This window comes from Rhineura floridana, chromosome 10, assembly GCF_030035675.1.
Source record: "Rhineura floridana isolate rRhiFlo1 chromosome 10, rRhiFlo1.hap2, whole genome shotgun sequence".
Taxonomy (NCBI): domain Eukaryota; kingdom Metazoa; phylum Chordata; class Lepidosauria; order Squamata; family Rhineuridae; genus Rhineura; species Rhineura floridana.
The window spans coordinates 48,216,591-48,239,966 of record NC_084489.1 but is presented as its reverse complement, the minus strand read 5'-3'; the positions used below and the strand labels follow the sequence as shown (position 1 = coordinate 48,239,966).

The following is a 23,376-nucleotide window of genomic DNA, read 5'->3' as shown; positions in this document are numbered from 1 at the left end:
CAGACACAGATTGGGATAGGTCTCAACTTAAAAGGCTTGTTGAAAGAGGAAAGTCTTCAACAGGCGCCAAAAAGATAACAGCCTGTCTAATATTGAAGGGGAAGAAATTCCACAGGGTAGGTGCCGCCACACTAAAGGTCCGTTTCCTATGTTGTGCAGAACGGACCTCCTGATAAGATGGTATCTGCAGGAGGCCCTCACCTGCAGAGCACAGTGATCGACTGGGTATATAAGGAGTAAGAAGGTCTTTCAGGTATCCTGGTCCCAAGCTGTATAGGGCTTTGAACGCCAAAACCAGAACCTTGAACTTGGCCCAGTAGCAAATGAGCAGCCAGTGCAATTCTTTCAGCAGCGGGGTGACATGTTGGCAATTCCCTGCCCCAGTGAGCAGACTCACCACTGCATTTTGCACCAGCTGCAACTTCCAGACCAACCTCAAGAGCAGCCCCACATAGACTGCATCACAGTAATCCAGCCTGGAGGTTACTAGTGTGTGGACAACTGTTAGGGATGGGAAAATTGTCAATTCCAATTTCTCTGTTTTTCAATCTGAAATTCATTCAGTTCTCCACATATTCACATCAGTTTGTGATTTCTGTTAAAGTCCTCATGAAAATTCATCAGCATTTGAATGTGATGAATTTTTCCTAATATACACATATTTGCAAAGGAATTTTCCTGAATATAATGCATTTTTGTAAGTTATTTTTCATTAATATCTTTTCGGCGCCAGGTGAAAACCTTTTTATATTCCCAGGCATTTTAATGTGTACTATTAATATTTATTGATGTATTTCGCAGCTGCTTTGATTTTTGTTTACGTCTGTTTGATTTGATTCCATTGTATTATTGTATTTATATATTTTCTGATTGTTTTATTGTTATGTACACCGCCCAGAGAGCCCTCGGGCTTAGGGCGGTATATAAATTAAATTAAATAAATAATAAATAAATAAATAATATATGCATATGTTAACCTAGTATATGCATTTTGCACACATAGCTTGGTTGGAGAACTGCACTACAAAATTTAGATAGGTTCAAATTTTGAAGGATGGCTGTGTTTTGGTTTGGGTATTGTTTTGGAAAGTCCGAATTAGGTAGATTCATCCTTAAATGTGAACTGAATCAAATTTCCTCCCCATCCCTTGTAACTATATAATGGAGACATCAACAACAGCAGCATCTTACAGTGCAATCCTATACACACTGATAACTAAGTCCCATTGAGCTGAGTGCTGCTTATTTTTGAATAAGTGTGCTTATGATTGCAAAGTCAATTATGGGAAATTTCTCAACTAACTCAGATAGCAAGTTACATGGAAGTCATTGGGACAACCCACAAAGTACTTCATTTGAAGTTTCCACAGCTGCCTCTAAGATTGCAAACATTACAGTTAGCAACACAAAAACTTTGCCCCCTTTGCTTCAAGTCCTTCAGGCTTTATTTTGTTTTCTTGGCAGCCTGTTTCTAGATTGTACAGAAGTTTACTTGCCCTTTAAAAGGGGTTGCAGCCTTCAGCAGTCTAGGTTTCTTCAGAGACCCAAGTCTGTCTCAGGATTTTAGAGGATACCTAGTAAGGCTGCTTATCCCCACAGGAAATCCCAGCCTCTTCTCAGAATGAAGTTTCAAAAAATACTGTTCAGTCATTTTGTTTAGTCAATTCATACAGAGTCCTCAAGTTTACTTTCTCTCTTACTCTCCTCCACTATAGAGCTGTGGAGTTCCATCACTCATAGTCTCTGTCTGACTTCTTTCCTCCCAGATCCAGAATACTTATCTCTCTTTTGTTTAGCTTTCCTCCCCCATGGTGGCAAAGGCTTCCAGCTGCTAGCGTCCTTAGGCTATGGAACTTCCACTTATATGGATGCTGCTCCCCCTCTTGCTGTTTATTTGGGCCTTCCTTAGCCAATAAGGATGGAGCCAATACTCCCATCTCTGTCCTGTCACCACGCCAGCCAGTTTTCTGGCCTGCCAGTGTTCACACTTGGCAATGATCGGGCCAGAGAAGGCTTAAGACTGGAATAAGGAGACAGCTCCTTACATATATATTAAGAAAACTATGGGCACGTTGCCAAATCTGGTTGGTTTATTTATTTGTTCGTTCATTCATTCATTCATTGTACTTATATACCGCCCTACAGCTAAAGCTCTCTGGGCGGTTTACAATAATTAAAAACATTAAAAACACATCTTTTAAAAACAATTTAAAACACAATTTAAAAATTTAAAACAATTTAAAATTGTTGTAAATTTCCCTATCCCCATCAATAGCAGCCACTGAATGAGGAAGCTCTTAACATTTTGGTTGTATTTCCATGGCTTGTATAATGTGTAGATTTAGCCAGAGTGTAATGAGGAATCAAATATTGGGAATTTTTAATCTTTGATTCATCTCAGTGAACCAGAGTTTGGAAAGCCGGCAAGAGCAAGGATTCCTGGGAGACAGCCCCTCTGTGACCTCTTGAGTACATATCTTGCAAACCTGATGGTATAGACTTCCTGACTCCTATGGAAATTTGGGGAATGTCACCCAGGAAGAATCAGACGCTCCTTTCAAAGAAAGAAACGGTTTTACGTAAGGATTAGGACAATTCTTAACCTTTAGGAATCATCAGGAATCTACAGCAGGGAGGTCACACCTATTATCTGGGAACTTATCAGGAAATGGGTTGGTTCACATCCTCCTAGTCACATTTACATTGGAGTCAGTTTAGTGAGAAATGGGTATAAAACATGAGGGGTTGGGAGGGGTCAGGAGTTCCTCTTCTGAAGGGCTCCAACAGCTGCTTTTCTTACCAACGCATGCTAGCATCTTTGGGACAATTTCAGAGCTAAGGATTTGAGTGACAACTTTAAAATCTAGCGCTGGTTACACAAGGGCAGAGCTTTTTGGCTCATTGGGCTAGATACAAAAGTCTCTCTCACCCTTAGTCTTAGAGCAACTCTCCAGGACAGGTATATGCAAATTCTGGGGATTTTCTTTTATTTTTCTTTCTGTGTGGATGAGCTTAATGTGAAAATGTTCATAGGGTTAGTCTGTTTACTTTAGTCTATCCAGTGTTGCTGAATGAATGAATAATAGTTAGAAAGCTGTTCATTGTTAAAATTGTAATTGTACATAGCAATATTTTCCATTGTTTCCTCTCTTAATAAAACCACTCTTTATTTTACTTTCTGTGTATGTTTCATTGGGTTAAGGGTAAAATTATACATGCCCTGGGGGGTGACGTGCAGGTAACTCCAGCAAAAGATCCTGCTGCTCTCTTTATAGGGGAACTTGCATTTCTAGTGAGCTCTGCTCATGAAGAAGTTCAAGGTCCCTTCGTAACAACAGTTCCACTGAAATCAATGGGACATACTTTCAGGTAATTTGTCTAGATGTGGGTTGGAAAACTTCATTGATTAATAGGGCAATTCTCTGTTAATAATGCCAAAACCAAGCACATCTTGGAAGACTGGGATTATGTAGAGCATTCTTTCCATTCTCCTCTCAGATATTTGACAAATCTGTCAAAGAGCTGGAAATATTTGAGGAAAATCAACTATCCACGTCTCTGTTACAAAAAACTCAAGGACAGCAAAGAAATAGTTTTAGCTGAAGCAAGGAGATGTATCTAAATGCATCTGATTGAAGATACAGTCCCAAACTACTTAAGAGAAACATGGGATCCCAAGGGAGCCAAAGGCAAAGTACTATTCCCACAAGTCTTTTAAGAGCTGACCTTTTGTGAGGACAGCAAAGACTTTTTGGGGAAAATTTTTAAAACTCTTATGTCAAGAATAGAAAAGATGTGGTTCAATTTCATCTTCAGACAGCCATATAGTGAACACTTAAAATCTCTTGAGCAAATGGATTGTTCCTATTTATGAGAGGGTTTCCAACAGAATGTCGGGTTATTTGGGTGAAAAACTTCAATGGTATTATGTATGGCTTATCCTTCAAGACTTCTCTGGGGTTCATGTAGTATCAAAAGAGAACTGAAAGAGATAATTCATTATGCTATGATCATGATCAGTTTATTAGGTCAATCGTTCCACCATAATAGCTAATCTCAGACACATCACTGAACATCAAGATGTTCAATAAAATATAAGGCTGTAGTACAACAAAACATTTGCTTTTTCAAAAATACAATATTCAACTATCACATTTAAGACAGATGTCAATATTGAAAAATAATTGCTTATTTGTCAAAGGTGCTTAGGAAATCTGATGAACATATCATGTTAACGGTAATATTTTATTTCCACCAAGCCTCTGGTCTTATTTTCATTTCATAAAAAATGTAAAAGCCATCTAAACAGGCATGCTGGGAAAGAGGAGGTATTTTACTTTGTGGCTGCAATACAGTGTGAGGAAATGTTAGCAGCTGGAATGGAGAGAAAGAGAGGTTCTTTTACCTATGGGGAAATCATGCCAGTGCTTGCAAAATCCCTGTGTTGAAAATATGATAGCATGAGATCGAAGTCTTTCTTTTTTAAAAAAATAAAAAATAAAGCCTAAAGGCAATAAAATATTGTCACTAACTGCATATTGAAGTGATGTATTAAAACCCAGATTGCTAATATGCAAGTCTTGCTTGACTGGAGGCAACAATATGGAATGAGGCAATGCTTTATAACAGTTACTTCATCTCTTTGGGGGTTTATACGTTTTAGATCAAATTGTTTCTAATATTTCACTAATGATTTTATGAACAACTTAACCTTTGTGGGCCCCACACTTTATCTCATAATGTAACATGCTACCAGGAATCTATCAACTATGTGCTGTGAAAGTAATTCCAATACTGAGATCACATCAATTGGCAGAAACCCCAACAGAAACTAGTTACTGTCGATAGAATCATATTTCATTTTTATTATAATATGGTAAAATGTAAAGGGTGCAGTCTCTCTCTCTCTCTCTCTCTCCCTCTCTCTCTCTCCCTCTGTGTGTGTGTGTGTGTGTGTGTGTGTGTGATATAGTCTTAGAACCCCCTTTTCCCCTTGACCCTACTTTTCCTTTGAATTCATGTTTTTCAACCATAACATTGAACTGGAATCTTATCTCCTTTCTTTTGTTTCTAACAAACATTGCTGCTACCTACTTCTGGTTACTTCCCAAGCAAAGGATTTGCCATTTATTCTTAGCAGAAGAAAAATTGCTTAGGCATCAAGTGGCACAAGATATGGCCATTCAAAACTATGAGGGTGATGTCTCATTGCCCAGGGATCAGACTAATGAAAAGGAGCTTGTTTAAAAAATAACAATAATAAAAAGCTGTTGATGGTGTATCATGTAATAGGACTTATGCATATCCAGACTAGGGTTTCTGATTCCCAATTGTTTAACAACATCAGGAAAAAAAATACTGTCCCCCTCTATACTAGCCTGTTGAAATGAAGACAGCTAACCAGGAGTGGACTTTTGTGTGAAAGGATTTTGAGCTCCGTTTAGTTCTGGTACTAAAAATAAAATAAACCCCAAGGCTCAGTTTGGGCCCCTTTCTTGGGCAGTGGCATCATTTTGATACACTTTATCTTCCCAAGCTCTCCACTAGTGGCAGCTGGTGGCTCCACGTCAGTGGGGCAGTGGAATTCACTCTGGGTTTTAATCCAAACTTTCAAGGAGCTGTCCAATGTGTGGAAACCTATTCCCCAAATAGTTTCAGCACTTTAGATATCGCCTTGAAAGTTTGGACTAAAACCTGGAGCAGATTCCACTGCCCCACTGACATGGAGCCACTGCTCTCTACCAGGTCAGTCAAAAAAAGCTGGCCCATCTTTCACAGTACACAGAAATCCTTGAGGACCACATACTGTCTCACACACGCATTCTGCTAATCATATACATTGAATACACTGCATAAGCACTACTAATCAGATGAAATCCTTAATCAGCTGACTAATACATTTTAATAGTTTACATTCACTCAACAGAAACATTAGTCTTTAATATCCCCATAAGTGCTGCTATTCTGTGCATTTACTATGGGCTGCACTTGCCTAATTCTAGAGTTCACTTCCATACCTCACATTCCCTTATTAGTTTATTTATTTATTTGTTCCCTGCTGAGCCATGAAGGTAATTGGGTAACCTTGAGCCACTCACTATCTCTCACCCTAACCTACCTCACAGGGTTATGGTGAAAATAAAATGGAAAGGTGCATAACCATATTTGTTTGCCACCTTTAGCTCTTTGGAGGAAATGTAATAACAACAACAACAACAACAACAATAAATAGTTTACCCTCTCATAAACAATTGTTTAATTAACCCCATCATTCCTATATTCATATTTGTTCAACTCTTTTTCTGATTTTATATCCTCATTCTCTTCTCTTCCTGTTAATTTCTGCATATTAATTCCTTAAACCCATTTCCCAACACCTAGTTCCTGCAGGCAGCTGGAAATTGATCCCTTCCTCTAGTCTTTTCCTCCCAACAACTGCAAAATGACACTTCTCCACATAGTAGTCTTACAGTGCAATCCTATGCATACAATGCAATCCTATGCATACTCATGAAGAAGTCCAAGTATACTCAATGGGTTTTACTCACAGTAAAGTATGTACAGGACTGCAGTTGTGCAGATGGACACAACTGATAATGCTGCTTAGGGCATGCTACATTTCAAATCTAGGTTAAAGAATCCAGAGACAAATCAATGCAACTTCCTCACGATGGGCTGAGAGTGTAGAACTCAGCACATCGTAGCTTTTTCATCCAAATGGGCTAAGGTGGTCATAAGAAGTACAACACACTTGCTAATGGCTTAACCAATGATTGCTCACACAATATAGATACCAAAAAAAAAAAAACACTTTTGCAATTCAGTCACTAATGTGGTTTGGCCGTCCATAAGACTATTCCAATAACTTATTATGAACTTTCTTAGCAAACATTATTCTTCATCGGTTCTGATCGACAGATGAATAGATAAAAATATGACCAAGCAATATAGGCACAACTAGAAACCTGCAGGATTACCTGTTTCACCTGTTTTCATGGTAGCTCAAGTTAACTAGTACCGAACATGGTTTATTGTCAGAATACATAAACCATCAAGGGGTGCTCATGGACAAGAGTCACCAAGAATATAATTAATTAATATACCACTTAATGCAAAAAACAGTATAAAAACAAGTTATACAAACCATTAAAATATAAATATTTGTAATTAAAATACACATTAAAATAGTACCACGAAAACAATACAGAACTTAAAAAGAGGAGACAGGTAAAGAAATCAAGGGAGAGGCTTTGTAAACAGGTGCTGTCTTCAAAGCCAACAGAATACCAATACAGATGGGGCCTCTTGTATTTCAGCAGGGGGTGCATTCCATAACACTAATGCCACCAGTGAAAAACCCAGCCTCCATGTTACAAGTTGTGTTGTAACAACACAATCCTGTGCATGCTTACCCAGAAGTAACGCTGCCATCCTAACCCCACTTTCCTGGGAGTAAGCCCCACTGAATTCAATCAAATTTACTTCTGAGTTGAGGATTGTGCCATGAGTCTCAGTGGGTTCAATAGGGCTTCCTCCCTAGTAATTGTGTTTAGAATTGCAGCCTAAAAGATCACAGAACCAGATGATGACAACAAGGCAAGAATGACAAGGTAAGAAAAAGCAACGAACTAGGAAATTCCTGTTCTTCTAACAGAGGGTGTGAAGGAGGCAAATGCATCACGCATTTTTAAAACATCACTTCAACTTCATACAGCCAATCAAGAAAAACATCTTCCTCATTCTCCTCCAAAAGATGTGAAGGAAAACAGCCCAACCCCTTACAAAGTCTGGACTGCATGTTCAAGAACTGACAATAATATTTCGTCTGCAGCAGAAAACTGAGTTCAATGTAACCTACAGAATCAAATTACTACAGAGCATTACACATCAATAAATCACTTTTATGTAACATAAAATAAATAGAAATCAGTTTAATCAAGGCAACAGTGGAGAAATAGTGAACAGTGGAAAACCAATCACATATAAGAATATTTTGAGAAAGTGTTCTGAAATCTATAAAGACATATATGAAAGGTACAATACAGCTCCATTCAATATAACCTTCCTTGGAACTGCTCATGGTAGAAATAGGTTAAGAAGCATTTTTTCTTTCTTTTGCTGCAAACATTTGGTGGGTGGGTTCCTGACTACCCGAGTAATCCAACTGAGAGGAAGCCAGTATAAGTGGTGCTGGTGCCAAAAAAAAGTGGTTTAAAGTTCCACTGCATCCAACTGCAGTTCAGGAGCCTCAGGACTGGCTGAACGCCAGACCAGTCAGGAGCTGCACGTAGGGACCAGAAAGTACAAACCTGCTTCCCAAATACTTCTGCCTAGGAGAAAACCCTCTCCATTGACTTCTATTGTATTTATTTTCTTACACTGACCTTTTTCCCAGCATAACTTTTGCCTGAATTAGGAACTGCAAGAGCGCTCCGAACATGAGTTGGATGTGGCCTAAATCCTCTGACCTCGGCCACTCCTGACACACCCCTGGAACGCCCTTTTTCGGGACTTATGCCTGCTTATGCTGGCTTCACTTACCTCCGTCTTGGCTGAGCCAGGCTCAAAGACTTATACCAGCCTAGCCTGGCTGAGCTGGGACCCAGCCGGTTCAGCTGGAGATCTGCTGCATCCAACTCCCCTCAGCCCAGTATAAATGTGAGTTGGAGTGCATCCAAGCTCTGTGCCAAAGTCCTGCTGTTCTCTTTAATTAGCTTTTGTGGGATATATAGTAATATTCTATTGTTAAGTGGAGTAAAGGAGTTTGGATTTTGATGCAAACTTATTAAAACAAAAATATGGTCACACGTGCTGACAGAGGGAGTAATGTGGGAATTGGACATCTAAAACCACAAGCAGCTTTTGAATCTACCAATACAAACATTTAAATAGGCTGGGTTGGCTTCAGATTAAACTGCAATCCTAAACATTTCTATTCAGAAGTAAATCTATTGAATTAGCTGGGGTTTATTCCTAGGTAAGTAGAGTTAGGATTGCAGCCTCAGCCACACTGTAGTCCCACATAAAGTCTAGCTTAGTCTGATTCCAACCCACTAACTTTAAAACCCTTTTTGTTTTCTACTCATGCTAATGTTAAGTACTTGAGCTACTACATAAAATCTCTGAACCTTGGATATGGCTGACATATGCATTTCCTAGGGTACAAAAGCATGGGTGGAAAAACAAAACTAGTTTATCACTGTCTTCAGCTTTCCAAGAAAATCACAATGCTACTTTAGCTTACCTTCAAGCTATGGTCTGGGGCCAATAAGTGATTGATGATGGAGTGCAGCAGAGTTCAAGTGCACTGACTCACAGAAAGCTCCTTGAGTTGAGGGTCATAGGTGGCAAGGTTTACACAGCTTCATGGAAAATATTATGCCAATTTCAGTAAAATTACTGGTTTATTTACATCTCGCTTGTGTGAAACAGTAACAAAACAGACCTATTTACTGCTGTTGAATGGTTTATGAAAAGGCTGGCTTTTGTGGGAATAACAAGAACCTTTTAAATCTTGTAAAACATATTTGAATACTTAGTTCCAACTATAGGCAGAAATGGAGAACTGATAAGTTTTTAGCCTTGATTATGAGTATCTCAAGACTGCAGAAGTATTTGGAAATAGTTATAATGGCACAACCATTCTCCTATTGAATATTATAAGGTTACTCTAAAAATGGAAAGATAGGAGAAAGTTCAGGAAGTTTAAAATAGATTAAACAAAACAAGACAGAATATTCCAAAGTGTTAGACACCATATATTTCACACAAAAAAACTCTTCAAACTGAAAAATGCTTCACTGACTATGTTGTGTTTTATTATTGATTGATTACATTTATATCCTGCCCTTCCTCCCAGTAGAAGGCCATGTTTGCATACAGACTAGAAATAGTTTCCTAAAAATGTAATGTATGAAGCAGCCTCTTAAAGTTTTGTTTTTAACAGATATGTGGAATTATAACTTCCACATATCTAAAAAAGCACCTTTTTGCAATAAAACCATGGCAAGCTTGCATGGTTCTGTTAGTTTTATGTATTTAATGTTACTGATTTTCTAGACATATTCTCTAAGTCAATTAGTTGTTAAGCAGCATCTGCATTTAATTAAGAGTCTTAATTAGTTGATACTTAATATTCTTAAGTCATTTCCTTTTAAGAAGCCTAAGTAAAAATGGCACTGATTTCAATTAAGGCAAATACTCAAGTTTATTCTTACCCTAGCTGTTTAAATATAATAAATGTATCTGTGCTAAAATCAGCCATATGTGACATTTTATTTGTACCTCCTCACACTGGCTGATTTCAGAGGAGAATCTGGAACCTTTTCAGGACACTGATGCATTAATTTTCACAAACATTGTTTCCAATAACATTAAGTAATAAAAATCATTGTTCGCTGCATAGTATTAACTCTGAATATGGGATAGCGCTTGTCTTTTAATGACAAGTTGTTTGCATGCAAGAAAACAAATACAGCAGCATAACCATGTTTTATTTAAATTTCACTTCTAGTCGCAATTACTGGAACTGCGGGCTTTAGGGCATCCCACCTAAAGAGGACCACCAGTTGACACTAGTTTATACATGATGTGTCTGCTGCATGTACTGTATACTGATACCTCCCAATGAACACCGTAAGTATGAACAGGCTAGGAGTGTCCCTAAAGGACAGAAAGCTGCAATTAGTCAAGGATTTCGGATGCATGCCTGCCACATGTTGACAGACATAACCTCTTCATCACACTTCACAAACACAGCGAATACTGTGAATTGCCTCCTAGGCTCAAATATATTTGCAGAATCAGGATAATTCCATATATAGGATGAAGCACAAATGTGAATATAAGGGGAAATAACGCCTACTGCTTTACATACTTTGCCCAGGAAAATATAAGGGGAAAGGATAATTACTAGCCATTGTGAAAGTAATATATTCTGTCCCAAAGAGATCTGTAGCTTGAAGCAGCATTACTCCTGGCTATCACAAGTAAGCAGAATAATTATTTTCTACACCTATGTCTGTCTGCCATACACAAGAACCATGACAGGAAAGGGGGGAAAAGTGGAAGGAAAGTATCTCTTCAGCGCTTAATAAGGGTAGATGAAACTCCACACACTTCCTCCCTTCTACACATTTGGGGGCTTGAAAGGTGTTCCTGACTTGTGGCCATTTTCTTTTCGGCATTGGGGATTGTTTGGTATACAGCTTTCTGCACTTCTTCAAGTGAAATAAAAGAACTGTGGGAAATTCATGTGTGCGCCTGCTCACAGAGTGCTGGGAACTACTGGATAGTGACAGTGTGTGAGAGGCAGGGCTGGCTCCAGGAATGACGGGGCCCTTGGGCATCAGCTTGCCCTGGGCCCCGGCCTGTGTGTGCGTGCGCGTGCACACACACATGCAGGCCCCCACGCCCCCCACCTACCTGTCTGCTGTCTTTTACCATTGCCCATAACGAAGATGGCGGCCACAGTTTCCCTAAGGGGATGACGCCTCCGCCACCATCTTTGTTGATGGCACACGTGTGTGCTATGCACGTGCATCTCTGGCATCAACTAAGATGGCGGCAGGGGCTTCAGTACCTTAGGGAAACCGCGGCCGCCATCTTTGTTAAGGGCAATGGTAAAAGACAGCAGACAGGTAGGTGGGGGTGGGGGGGAGGATTGTGGAAGGGGAGCGAAGGGGTGGCTGAGGGGCCCCCTGTAGCTCCAGGGGCCATCGGGCCAGTGCCCCACCTGGCCGCCCTTTAGAACCAGCCCTGCTAACAGTCCCCAATGGGTATCAATGATATTATTGGCCTATCCATAGATTAGCCACTGCTACCTGCACTATGCAACCTGGTCCATTCTTATCTGCCCCCATCATCACCTTTGTTACCAAATGGTATCTTCAACAATGTTAGGGCTTGTTTCCATTCCCCAGCCTCAGAAGCTACTCTACAATGAAAGGCTGGCATTTTTTTTCAGTCTTAAGCTTCATTTCATTCAGCTATAGAGGTGTTTTGTTTTTTCTTTTCCCCTTGAGTATTTTCATGGAGCGCTGGTGTGTTCAGGAGAGGTAAATAAAACTGCTCATTGTCCATCTGTTTTTGGGGTGTTTGTTTTTTTGTAAAATAATTTTAGCATTGTTAAATACATCTATAATTCTATATGATGTATTGTGTCCAGAATAGTAAATGTTATTCATGCTTTTTTATTTTTTGTAAATTCAAAACAGCTTTGGTTTTATTTATTTTAAAAAATAATCAAAATTAAAAATATAAAACTGCATGCTCTCATAAAACCAATTCATGTGCTTATGCTTTGACACACCAGTATCATTCTAAGATAACGGTTATGCATTTTCGGATGCAATATTAATGTCTTCTCAAATGCACTTCCAGGTTTCTTAATGGAAAAGTATATTTATCTCCATTTATATTACTGCCATTAATCAGTCTTATGATCATGTACATATGGTCTAAATTTTAAAAAATAGGAATAAAAAACCCAAATAAACAGGAAACGATAGTATTTCCCAATGTAAAAAAAAAATAGTTGTAAAACACTGCACCATCTGCCAGCTATATAAGGAGGTTATATTAAGCAAACATATGAAACAAACACTTTCCATAACCGTATTACCTCAGAAAATATATTGTAAAATCTAATATCCTCAGGCATTCAAGCTGTGATAACTTGTTTTTCCTCCCTTGATAATGCGATCTCTTTCAACTTTAAATTTTCTGCTGGAAAGTTCGGGGAAAGAGAACAATGGAGTAGGAGAAGTAACTTATTTCCTTTTTGTGAAATGCTGCATCCAGAATCTAAATGGCTTATAGCACTATATGACATGAGCAGGTCATGCTTTTAATAAGCAGCTTAGCCTCCTCCTATTAGTTCTCTAAGCCTGTGGAAGAGGATTTGTGCATCAACAGTTAAGAGTGCAATACAGCTAACCCTCATTAGTTAACAGAAAGGGTTGTATCCAGCCAGGGCTGGCGCCAGAGGTCGGCCAGGTTGAGCCCTGGCCTAGGGCCCCATGGCCCAGAAGGGCCCCTGAAGGGCCCCTCCTCAGGGTGGGAGGGTACTGCTCCCATTCCATGATTGGCAGCAGCCATGACTCGTGACCCTGCCAAAGACTGAGGAGGAGCTCCCAGGCATCCCCCAGCAATACAGACAGGCAAGCTTCAATAAGCCCTCTCACACGCCCCACCTACCTCTTCCATCACTGTGAATGTTGTGTGCGCTGCGCATGCCTGCCTGCCTGCCATCAACTAAGATGGTGGCAGGGACTTCCCTAAGGGGCTCTTGCGTTAGATGTGCAGATGGATGCCATGGGCCCGGGGCAGGCTGGTGCCCAAGGACCCAGTCATGCTTGGCACTGGCCCTGTATCAAGCATAGCACAAGAGGAAAGCAACCTTGTGCAACTGATCTTTCCCTTTAAATTGTAGCTTCCAAAATGCCTCTCCAGAGGCTGAGGACCTACCAAACTGTGGATTACGAGGTTGAAGTGGGAGTGGGCAATTGCCCGAAATCAGGTGGAGGATCTTGCAAGAGATTCCTGATTTCAGGCAACTCCCCCCCCCACACTGCAGCCCTGTACTGTACAACATGGTGCACAATGTTCAGATAGGCTTTTCAGGGGTATAGGGGGCTTCAGGTTAAAGAACAATCCATTGTGTGAGCTGTCTTCTGTTTAAACAATGTTGGCTACAAGCCAAATTCTCTAATACGACTCAGGGCTGATTGAGATCATTCTCCATGCAAAGTAGTCCACTGGACACATTCACATAGCACCAACAACTGGCCTAGCATGTCTATGTCTATTTGTTGCTTTTGGTGTCACTTCACATTGTAGTATTTTACTGTCAGCACACTTGCATCACCAAAAAGTGATGTCTCCAACTGTTCACGATGGGACGCCTCTGTTCTGCTTGATTCAGAATTGGATCAGCTGACTGATAATGTTAGGCATTATCATATTAATCAATTAATTAACATCCCACCCTTCCTCCCAAAGGAGATACATATCAACAAAACTATTTAACAAAAAAATAAAAAAAAATTCTAAAAACTGTTTAAAACATTCTAAAACACAATTACAGTTAAAAACATTCTTTAATCAGTGATCGGGTTGCCAGGAACAGCCCCTTCAGCCATCTTCTTCTATTGCCTTATCATTTTCAGCTGCCTCTAAAAATTCCATCTGTGTTTTGTTCGCATCATGGACACTAATCACAATACACTTAAGCATTACAAGCTGAGCAATTTCATCCTCTGAACTAGACAATTACACACATTGGCAACAGCACAGGCAACCGTGGATGCACTGGGTCAGGCATTACTCCTTCTATGCGTTTGCATTTACAGGGCTGGGTCCATGTGGATGGTTCTTCAGCACAACAGAAAGATGTTCTCAACATGTAACAGACCGGGGCAATCCCTTGTGTTCAAAGAACTCATTGTGTTTCGATCACGGTGAGCAGTGCTACTGCCCCTGCCTGATCGAAGAACAAAGATGAAAAGACATGTTTAAATTTAATATAAAAATGAGGACAGAAGCCGTGCATTATACCATATCAAACGTCCATCTAGCCCAATGCCTTCAACATTTTCATTCATTGTTATTTAGTTTCTAAGCTTGTTTTTTAGTTAGCATTCTATAAGCACCAATATGAAGAATGCTTAGTAACATCTTTTGAGCAGCAAAGATCTAGCATTATGAGAAGCAGAAAGTGCTGGAGAGAAAGAAACTGCTGATGCAGCTGTTGTCATCATTGTCTAAGCTCTTAATTCACACAAATAACATGGTGTCTATGGTCTATGTTTCCTGACAAAGGTTTGAAACAGCACAGCATTTCATGTTCAATATCAGTGGGCTTCTCCTGTGCGATTTGACAGCTGCTTGAAACACTTTCAGAGTTCATTTGTTAATTCAGTCATACTGGAAATGATAAGGACCAGTGAACACCAGTGTATTGATCATAACCAAGCACAGCAAGCTGCTCCCATTACTTAAGTCAATCAAGTGTCATTTTTGTAAAAATGAAAAGGGTGGGGGATAAATTTGAAGGGGTGCTATTGGGAATAAAATCAATCTGAGTCATGGGACCAAAACAGATCAATCTATTAGACCAATAAGCCAAATTTAAGGGAATATAAAATGCTGATAGGGCTAATCTAGAAGATTTAATTACCTGTAATTTTCTAGTGTGTTTCTAACAACGTCAGCAGAAGGGGGAGGAAGCAATTTTATTCAATTTCTCCTCCCCGCTGCACTCCCCCAGTCATCTTCATGGGGTCCCCAACTTCTTGGAGCAGATGCGGGAGTGAAAGGAGGAGGACCAGTCACCGAAAATTGCCTCCCTCCTCATTCCACTGACAGATTATCATAATCTCTAATATTGAGAAAACCTATTGTTATAGCTCTTACAATGGGGATTTACCTATAGACATCAATGAGACATGTTTAATTACATGAAAACTGAAGACAGAAGAAGTTGCTGCATTATACCAAGGCTACCTAATAGTCCATATAGCCCAGTGCATTCAATTTTTGCTAGCATATTTTGATCATCCCTCTTTAAAATAAGAGCATAACATCTCTGGGTCCTGGGATCTAACCCTAAATCAGCAGACTCTCTCTATTTATTTTTATTCATTTATTATGTCTTTCCTCCAAGAAACTAATGGCAGTGTCCAACACTGAACTCACTGCTCACACCAGTGCTCAGTATCAGTGTACCTTTGCATATCGTTTTCTACCATCAATGATGTTTGATTTCTCTCTCTAACCCACTATCAGGGTGATGTGTACCCTGTAATTCCACACAAGTGTAGATTTTGGTACTGGGTACAGAATCTAGCACCCTGCAGCTCTGAACTAGATAAAGGAGCAACAAGGAAGGGTTTTAGCAGTAGATGAAGTGGAAAAGGGAAGGCTACAATTTTCTCTTTTGATGCACTGAGGATGACAGTCACATTATTTTATAAACTTGGGCATTTGCCCAGATTTCAAAGCCAGGACAGGCAGGCAATCAGAGCAGCTGTTAGCACAATCAAAGCTCCCACATGCCTTTTACTGAAATATTTTATGGATTTTCTTTTCTCCTATAGTGAAGTTTTAAATGTCTCATATAATTATGGGAGACTTAAAATGCTGTAACAGGGTTACTGAGTTTAAATCAGTCAAAGATTCACAAAATATATTCAGCCAGATATTTGGTTGTAACTGATGAGGAATGGAAACGCATTGTGCCTGGACAGCGGCTCCAACACAGCAGCTGGCAAATTCACTTCCCTATTTGCTCCTGATTCCACTTCCTTTCTTCTCGGTTCCAAAATGTATGGTGCCCGGCAGCTGAACCATGAAAGAGTTTGACATCACTGGTGTGGATGTGCTTGCTTGAGTTTATTTATATGCTGCTTTCCTACAGCAAGCTGTGCCCAAAGAGGCTTACAACAAATACTTAAAATATCAAAATACAAATCACTGGAGTAGAGGAGAGAAGTCAGCTTACAAAATTTAATGAAGTCAAATAGGACAAAACCCAACAATTTAACAAACCTAAAATAAATTCAGTATTACAAAAGAAATAACCTAGATTTAAATACATTAAGTAGAAAGGGGGAAGGGAAGAAAGCTAACAGCCAATAGAGCTCCAGCTGCTTGCCTTGCTGCACTCCAAGGAGCACTCAGCAGCCTTCCTTCAACACAGTTTGGAGGTAGGGTTACCATCATTTTGTCATTTCAAAAAGAGTACATTTGGCTTCAATAAGTGAAAAGTAAGAGTATGCTGTTGCACCATCTCAAAAAGAGTACATGTACTCTTAAAAGAGTACGGTTGGTAACCCTATTTGCTCAGGGAGACCTTGAGATGAGATATGAAATTGAGGAAGCATCCAAACTAGGAAAGGTGGTAGTAATGGGTGACTTCAACTACCCGGACATAGACTGGCTGCATATGTGTTCCAGTCATGACAAAGAAGCAAAGTTTCTAGATATTCTAAATGACTATTCCCTAGACCAGTTGGTCATGGAACCGACCAGAGGGACGGCAACCCTGGACTTAATCCTCAGTGGGGACCGGGACCTGGTGCAAGATGTAAGTGTTGTTGAACCAATTGGGAGCAGTGACCACAGTGCTATTAAATTAAACATACATGTAACTGGCCAATTGCCAAGAAAATCCAACACGGTCACATTTGACTTCAAAAGAGGAAACTTCACAAAAATGAGGGGATTGGTAAAAAGAAAGCTGAAAAACAAAGTCCAGAGGGTCACATCACTCGAAAATGCTTGGAAGTTGTTTAAAAACACTATATTAGAAGCTCAACTGGAGTGCATACCGCAGATCAGAAAAGGTACCGCCAGGGCCAAGAAGATGCCAGCATGGTTAACGAGCAAAGTCAAGGAAGCTCTCAGAGGCAAAAAGTCTTCCTTCAAAAAATGGAAGTCTTGTCCAAATGAAGAAAATAAAAAAGAACACAAACTCTGGCAAAAGAAATGCAAGAAGACAATAAGGGATGCTAAAAAAGAATTTGAGGAGCACATTGCTAAGAACATAAAAACCAACAACAAAAAATTCTATAAATACATTCAAAGCAGGAGACCATCTAGGGAGGCGATTGGACCCTTGGATGATAAGGGGGTCAAAGGTGTACTAAAGAATGATAAGGAGATTGCAGAGAAGCTAAATGAATTCTTTGCATCTGTCTTCACAGTGGAAGATATAGGGCAGATCCCTGAACCTGAACTAACATTTGCAGGAAGGGATTCTGAGGAACTGAGACAAATAGTGTTAACGAGAGAGGAAGTTCTAAGCTTAATGGACAATATAAAAACTGACAAATCACCGGGCCCGGATGGCATCCACCCGAGAGTTCTCAAAGAACTCAAAGATGAAATTGCTGATCTGCTAACTAAAATATGTAACTTGTCCCTCAGGTCCTCCTCCGTGCCTGAGGACTGGAAAGTGGCAAATGTAACGCCAATCTTCAAAAAGGGATCCAGAGGGGATCCCGGAAATTACAGGCCAGTTAGCTTAACTTCTGTCCCTGGAAAACTGGTAGAAAGTATTATTAAAGCTAGATTAACTAAGCACATAGAAGAACAAGCCTTGCTGAAGCAGAGCCAGCCTGGCTTCTGCAAGGGAAAGTCCTGTCTCAGTAACCTATTAGAATTCTTTGAGAGTGTCAACAAGCATATAGATAGAGGTGATCCAGTGGACATAGTGTACTTAGACTTTCAAAAAGCGTTTGACAAGGTACCTCACCAAAGGCTTCTGAGGAAGCTTAGCAGTCATGGAATAAGAGGAGAGGTTCTCTTGTGGATAAGAAATTGGTTAAGAAGCAGAAAGCAGAGAGTAGGAATAAACGGACAGTTCTCCCAATGGAGGGCTGTAGAAAGTGGAGTCCCTCAAGGATCGGTATTGGGACCTGTACTTTTCAACTTGTTCATTAACGACCTAGAATTAGGAGTGAGCAGTGAAGTGGCCAAGTTTGCTGATGACACTAAATTGTTCAGGGTTGTTAAAACAAAAAGGGATTGCGAAGAGCTCCAAAAAGACCTCTCCAAACTGAGTGAATGGGCAGAAAAATGGCAAATGCAATTCAATATAAACAAGTGTAAAATTATGCATATTGGAGCAAAAAATCTTAATTTCACATATACGCTCATGGGGTCTGAACTGGCGGTGACCGACAAGGAGAGAGACCTCGGGGTTGTAGTGGACAGCACGATGAAAATGTCGACCCAGTGTGCGGCAGCTGTGAAAAAGGCAAATTCCATGCTAGCGATAATTAGGAAAGGTATTGAAAATAAAACAGCCGATATCATAATGCCGTTGTATAAATCTATGGTGCGGCCGCATTTGGAATACTGTGTACAGTTCTGGTCGCCTCATCTCAAAAAGGATATTATAGAGTTGGAAAAGGTTCAGAAGAGGGCAACCAGAATGATCAAGGGGATGGAGCGACTCCCTTACGAGGAAAGGTTGCAGCATTTGGGGCTTTTTAGTTTAGAGAAAAGGCGGGACAGAGGAGACATGATAGAAGTGTATAAAATTATGCATGGCATTGAGAAAGTGGATAGAGAAAAGTTCTTCTCCCTCTCTCATAATACTAGAACTCGTGGACATTCAAAGATGATGAATGTTGGAAGATTCAGGACAGACAAAAGGAAGTACTTCTTTACTCAGCGCATAGTTAAACTATGGAATTTGCTCCCACAAGATGCAGTAATGGCCACCAGTTTGGATGGCTTTAAAAGAAGATTAGACAAATTCATGGAGGACAGGGCTATCAATGGCTACTAGCCATGATGGCTGTGCTCTGCCACCCTAGTCAGAGGCAGCATGCTTCTGAAAACCAGTTGCCGGAAGCCTCAGGAGGGGAGAGTGTTCTTGCACTCAGGTCCTGCTTGTGGGCGCCCCCCAGGCACCTGGTTGGCCACTGTGAGAACAGGATGCTGGACTAGATGGGCCGCTGGCCTGATCCAGCAGGCTCTTCTTATGTTCTTATGAGGGGAGGGGGTCCTCTCACCAGGCTAGATGACCTACAGCTGGCTCCCTCTTCTCTCCTCCAGAGGAGACCAGCCCCAGCAAAAAGGAAAATGCTGGGGAGGGTAATGATGCTAACTGCTCTTCCCCAGCTTCCTGGACGTTCCAGCTGCTAGCGCAGGTCTTATTGGGCAGGATTAGATGCAGCAAGAGGACACATTTTATGTTGCACCAGCACCAGGCCCTTATATATGATACTATGCTTGTTGCCTCAAAAGGCACAAGGCAAGTGCCATGGGCACTTGGTTAACAATGTGCACTTTTGATTCCTCCAACCCCTTATACACCCTCCCATCCGCTTCTCATATACTCGCAGCCCTTCTCTCCAGCTATGGTTTCACCAGTCTTGTCTCCAGTAGTCACTGTCTGAAAAAGGGACTAAATAGATAGTGGTGGTAATCACAGGAACTGTACAGTTTTAAAGATGAGAAAATCGGTTCAAGTGATGCAATATTTCAGGGGTGGGGAACCTGGGGCCCTCCCTGTATGGTTTTACCACCATCTCTGACCATTGGCCATGCTGGCTGTGGCTGATGGAAGTTAGGGTCCAAAAACAACTGGAGGACCACAGGTTCCCCATTCTTGCTATATTGACTCACTTCTCCCAGTAAATACTACATGGATAGGATCCATTTCAGGCAGGAAAACTGTCCAGAAAGCCATGACCATGAGTTCTAGATCAAAATAGTTCCATTATGTCCCTTCTCTGTGCTGATTTCTTTCACTGGATCATCCTTACGTTTTGGGGGACTATGAGCCAACCCATACATTGATGTTAACTAACGAAACAAACATCTCTAGGAATCTCAATGCAGTTAATAAGACATGATGGAACAAAATGATTAAGGGACTACGCTTCACAAACTGCTCTTCTGAAAACAGTTTGTACAAATTATTGAACAGCTTTCCTATTACTTCGGTCTTGTTTACATTAATCTGTAAGATATATCATCTACGCTACAGCTTCTCCTCCTAACGTTTTGATTGCTTTTTATAGTTAACATGCTCAACTTTTTCTCACACTTTATGGGCCTCGGACCTTGGGCTGTCCATCAGTTGGAGGTACATACCCGGTAAAGAATGACTTCACACTAATAAGAACTCAACAAAAATTGTAATCTGGATGAAAGAAATGTCAAACAATCCTCAGGGAAGAGCTGGATGAAACAAAGGGACATGATAGTCAACAAGAACATAATCGGCTCCTTAAACGGATTTTTAAAAATAATTCATTTTTCAGCACAGTATTTTCAAGGCTTAATAACATTTAAGAAAATGTATCATCGTTAGCAAAAGGCCCATATAAAAGACAGCCCATGCGTATAATCAAATCTCTTTTGATGGTCTTGCACTGCTTTCCTCCCGCATCACATCTGCTTTCCCATCATTTGTGCTTGTCCTTCCTGTTCAAAACAGGGGTAGACTAACTCCAGTTGGGTAGATTAGGAATCAGTTCAATATTCACAAGCTTTCTTAGTAAACACTCAGAAATAGCTCATCTGTTTTGCAGTAGTTCTCTCCCAGCTTGCAACATTGGCACATGCACACTTTATGGTACCAGACATAAATACATTATCATATAGTTCCCTGGAACCAATTTCACCTGTCCTATCTGCGTTCTTAGAATCAAAGAATAGTAGAGCTATGCCAGCTACGGCAGAGAGCCACTTGGAAATTTAATTGCCCCCTTACAAAACAAACAAACCATACTTGGAAACAAAACAGAGTTTTAGATCCTGATAGGGAACAATTACATAAAATGTTTGCAAGAAACAATCTGGAGAATTGACACACACTCCTCCATATATATACTATATTATATTTTGTAAGTGTCATGGGTAGTATGATGCTTACAGGTGAGGCAGGCAAGGCAAGGCAAACTGGTGGTGATGGCAGGGGTGGTGAGAGAGGGTGGTGAGAGGCGGTGGTGGTGGGGGACAGCAGGAAGGAAGCAGCAGTGGGCCAAGCAAGCAGGCAGGTGGGCAAGCAGCAGCAGCAAGAAGGCAGTAAGGAAAGTGGTGGAGGCAGGGCTGTGGCGAGTGCTTGGGGGTAGTTTAGGGAGCTGCCTGGGAGTGGGGGAGCTATGGTGACCCATCTGTGGGGGGTAGCTATCGCAATTTGTGGTGAGGTGGGGGAGCTTCTGCAACCTATGTGCAGAGGGGCTCTGGTGACCCGTGGGGGGTGAGGGGGCTCTGGCAACCCATGTAGAGCTCTGGCCACCTGTGGGGGGGTGGAGTGGGCTCTTGCCACACATGTGGTGGGGGCTCTCACCACTCATGTGGTTTGGGGTGGGATTGGTGAAAGGAGAGGGGGAGGGCTAGGGAACGCCAGGCAGAGGAGGTGGAGGAGGGCTTGGGGTGCTGGACGGTGTTGACTCTGCTGCTGTTTCCCTCGTCCACCATTGCTGGGCTGGCTTCCTCTCTTTGTTCCTTCTAGAGGGGCTTTTCTTGCTTTGTGTCTGTCTCTGCCGGTTTGGAGATGGGCGTTTGCCTCCCATCTTTTCTCCTGGGCCCTTTTTAGAAGGCCAAGAAGAGAGAGGAGTGAATTTTTGCTTTGTGATTTGTTAATGAATTTTATTGGATGTTGTAACTGCCGCTTTTTGTAAATTGCATTGTTTTTATTGATGCATTTTTATATTTGTGTTTATTTATTTTTTTGTAAGCCATCTTGAGGGCCTTTTAGCCAAAAGGCGGGGTAGAAATAAACAACAACAACAACAACAATAATAATGTAGGCTGTGTTGGCAAGCAAAGCAAGCAGGTGTGGCAGCCCCTAGTACTTAACTAGTTGTGTGATTTAACATCACAAGTATTTTGTACATTTTCTATGCTTATAATAAATACTTTAAGAGAACTGAGATATGATAACCAAACAAATTGCTGCTTTGTTGAGTGATCTAGTCGTTTTACTTTATTTATTCTTTTAAATAAAATCCAGCCACAGACGGTGTGGTGGGGCAGAGACGCTTACCTGACCTCCTGGCAGGTAAGTTGCTTGGTTGGGTTATCTGGTAGGTCAATCAATGAGAGTTCCGTAGGGAAAAGGGTTAACATTAAGACTTTCTGTGCATTTGCCTAGAAAGCAACTAGCTGGATACCTGGTCTGCTGAACAGTGACTATGCAAGTGCAAAATCTCATTTACCATTAACCCCATGCAGATGTTCAAAAGGTGCACAGTGAACACAAATGGAGGGAGTTGAGCAGAATCTCAGCAACAAGGAAAACAGGGAGGTTGTCTTATACTGTCAAACCATTGGCCCATCTAGCCCAATACTCTCTATACTCACTGACAGTCATTTTCCAGGTTTTCAGACAGGAATTTTCCCCAGCCTGCCTGGAGATTGTAGGGATTGAACCTGGGACCTTTTGCACACAAAGCAGGTACTCTGCCACTGAGCTACTGCCCTGCTCCAAGCCTCATTCACTGTACTGTCTGAAAAGACTCAACATCTGGGGCAAAGAACCTGTGGCCCTCCAGGTATTGTTGGACTACAACTCCCATCATCCTTGGCCATGCTGGCTATGGCTAATGTGAGTTGGAATTCAATATCTGGAGAGCCACTGCCCCTGGTGTACATGATACAAACTGTACACATGAATTGCAACCTCAGTAAAAAGCAGTCTTTTCACCATGTGGGCCAGCTTTTGTGTTTGTAGTTTTAGGGCATCTGTGCAGACAATACATAGAATGTGCACAGGCTGGGGGATGAAGCTTCTGTCTTCCACTTATACACATTGATTCTGCAGAAACAAACATTTGCATAGGACTACTCCAACCCAGAGAACACGGTCAGGGAGATGGGTTCCCAAACTGTTTTCCTCCCAGACCACTTGAA

The 23,376-nt window shown here is 41.0% G+C and overlaps 1 protein-coding gene across 8 annotated transcripts in view; it reads right to left on the bottom strand.

The window, feature by feature from the left end:
* Positions 1-23,376, bottom strand: part of THSD7A (thrombospondin type 1 domain containing 7A) — a 421,600-nt gene that overhangs the window by 118,354 nt on the left and 279,870 nt on the right. The gene's annotated exons all lie outside the window — the stretch shown is intronic.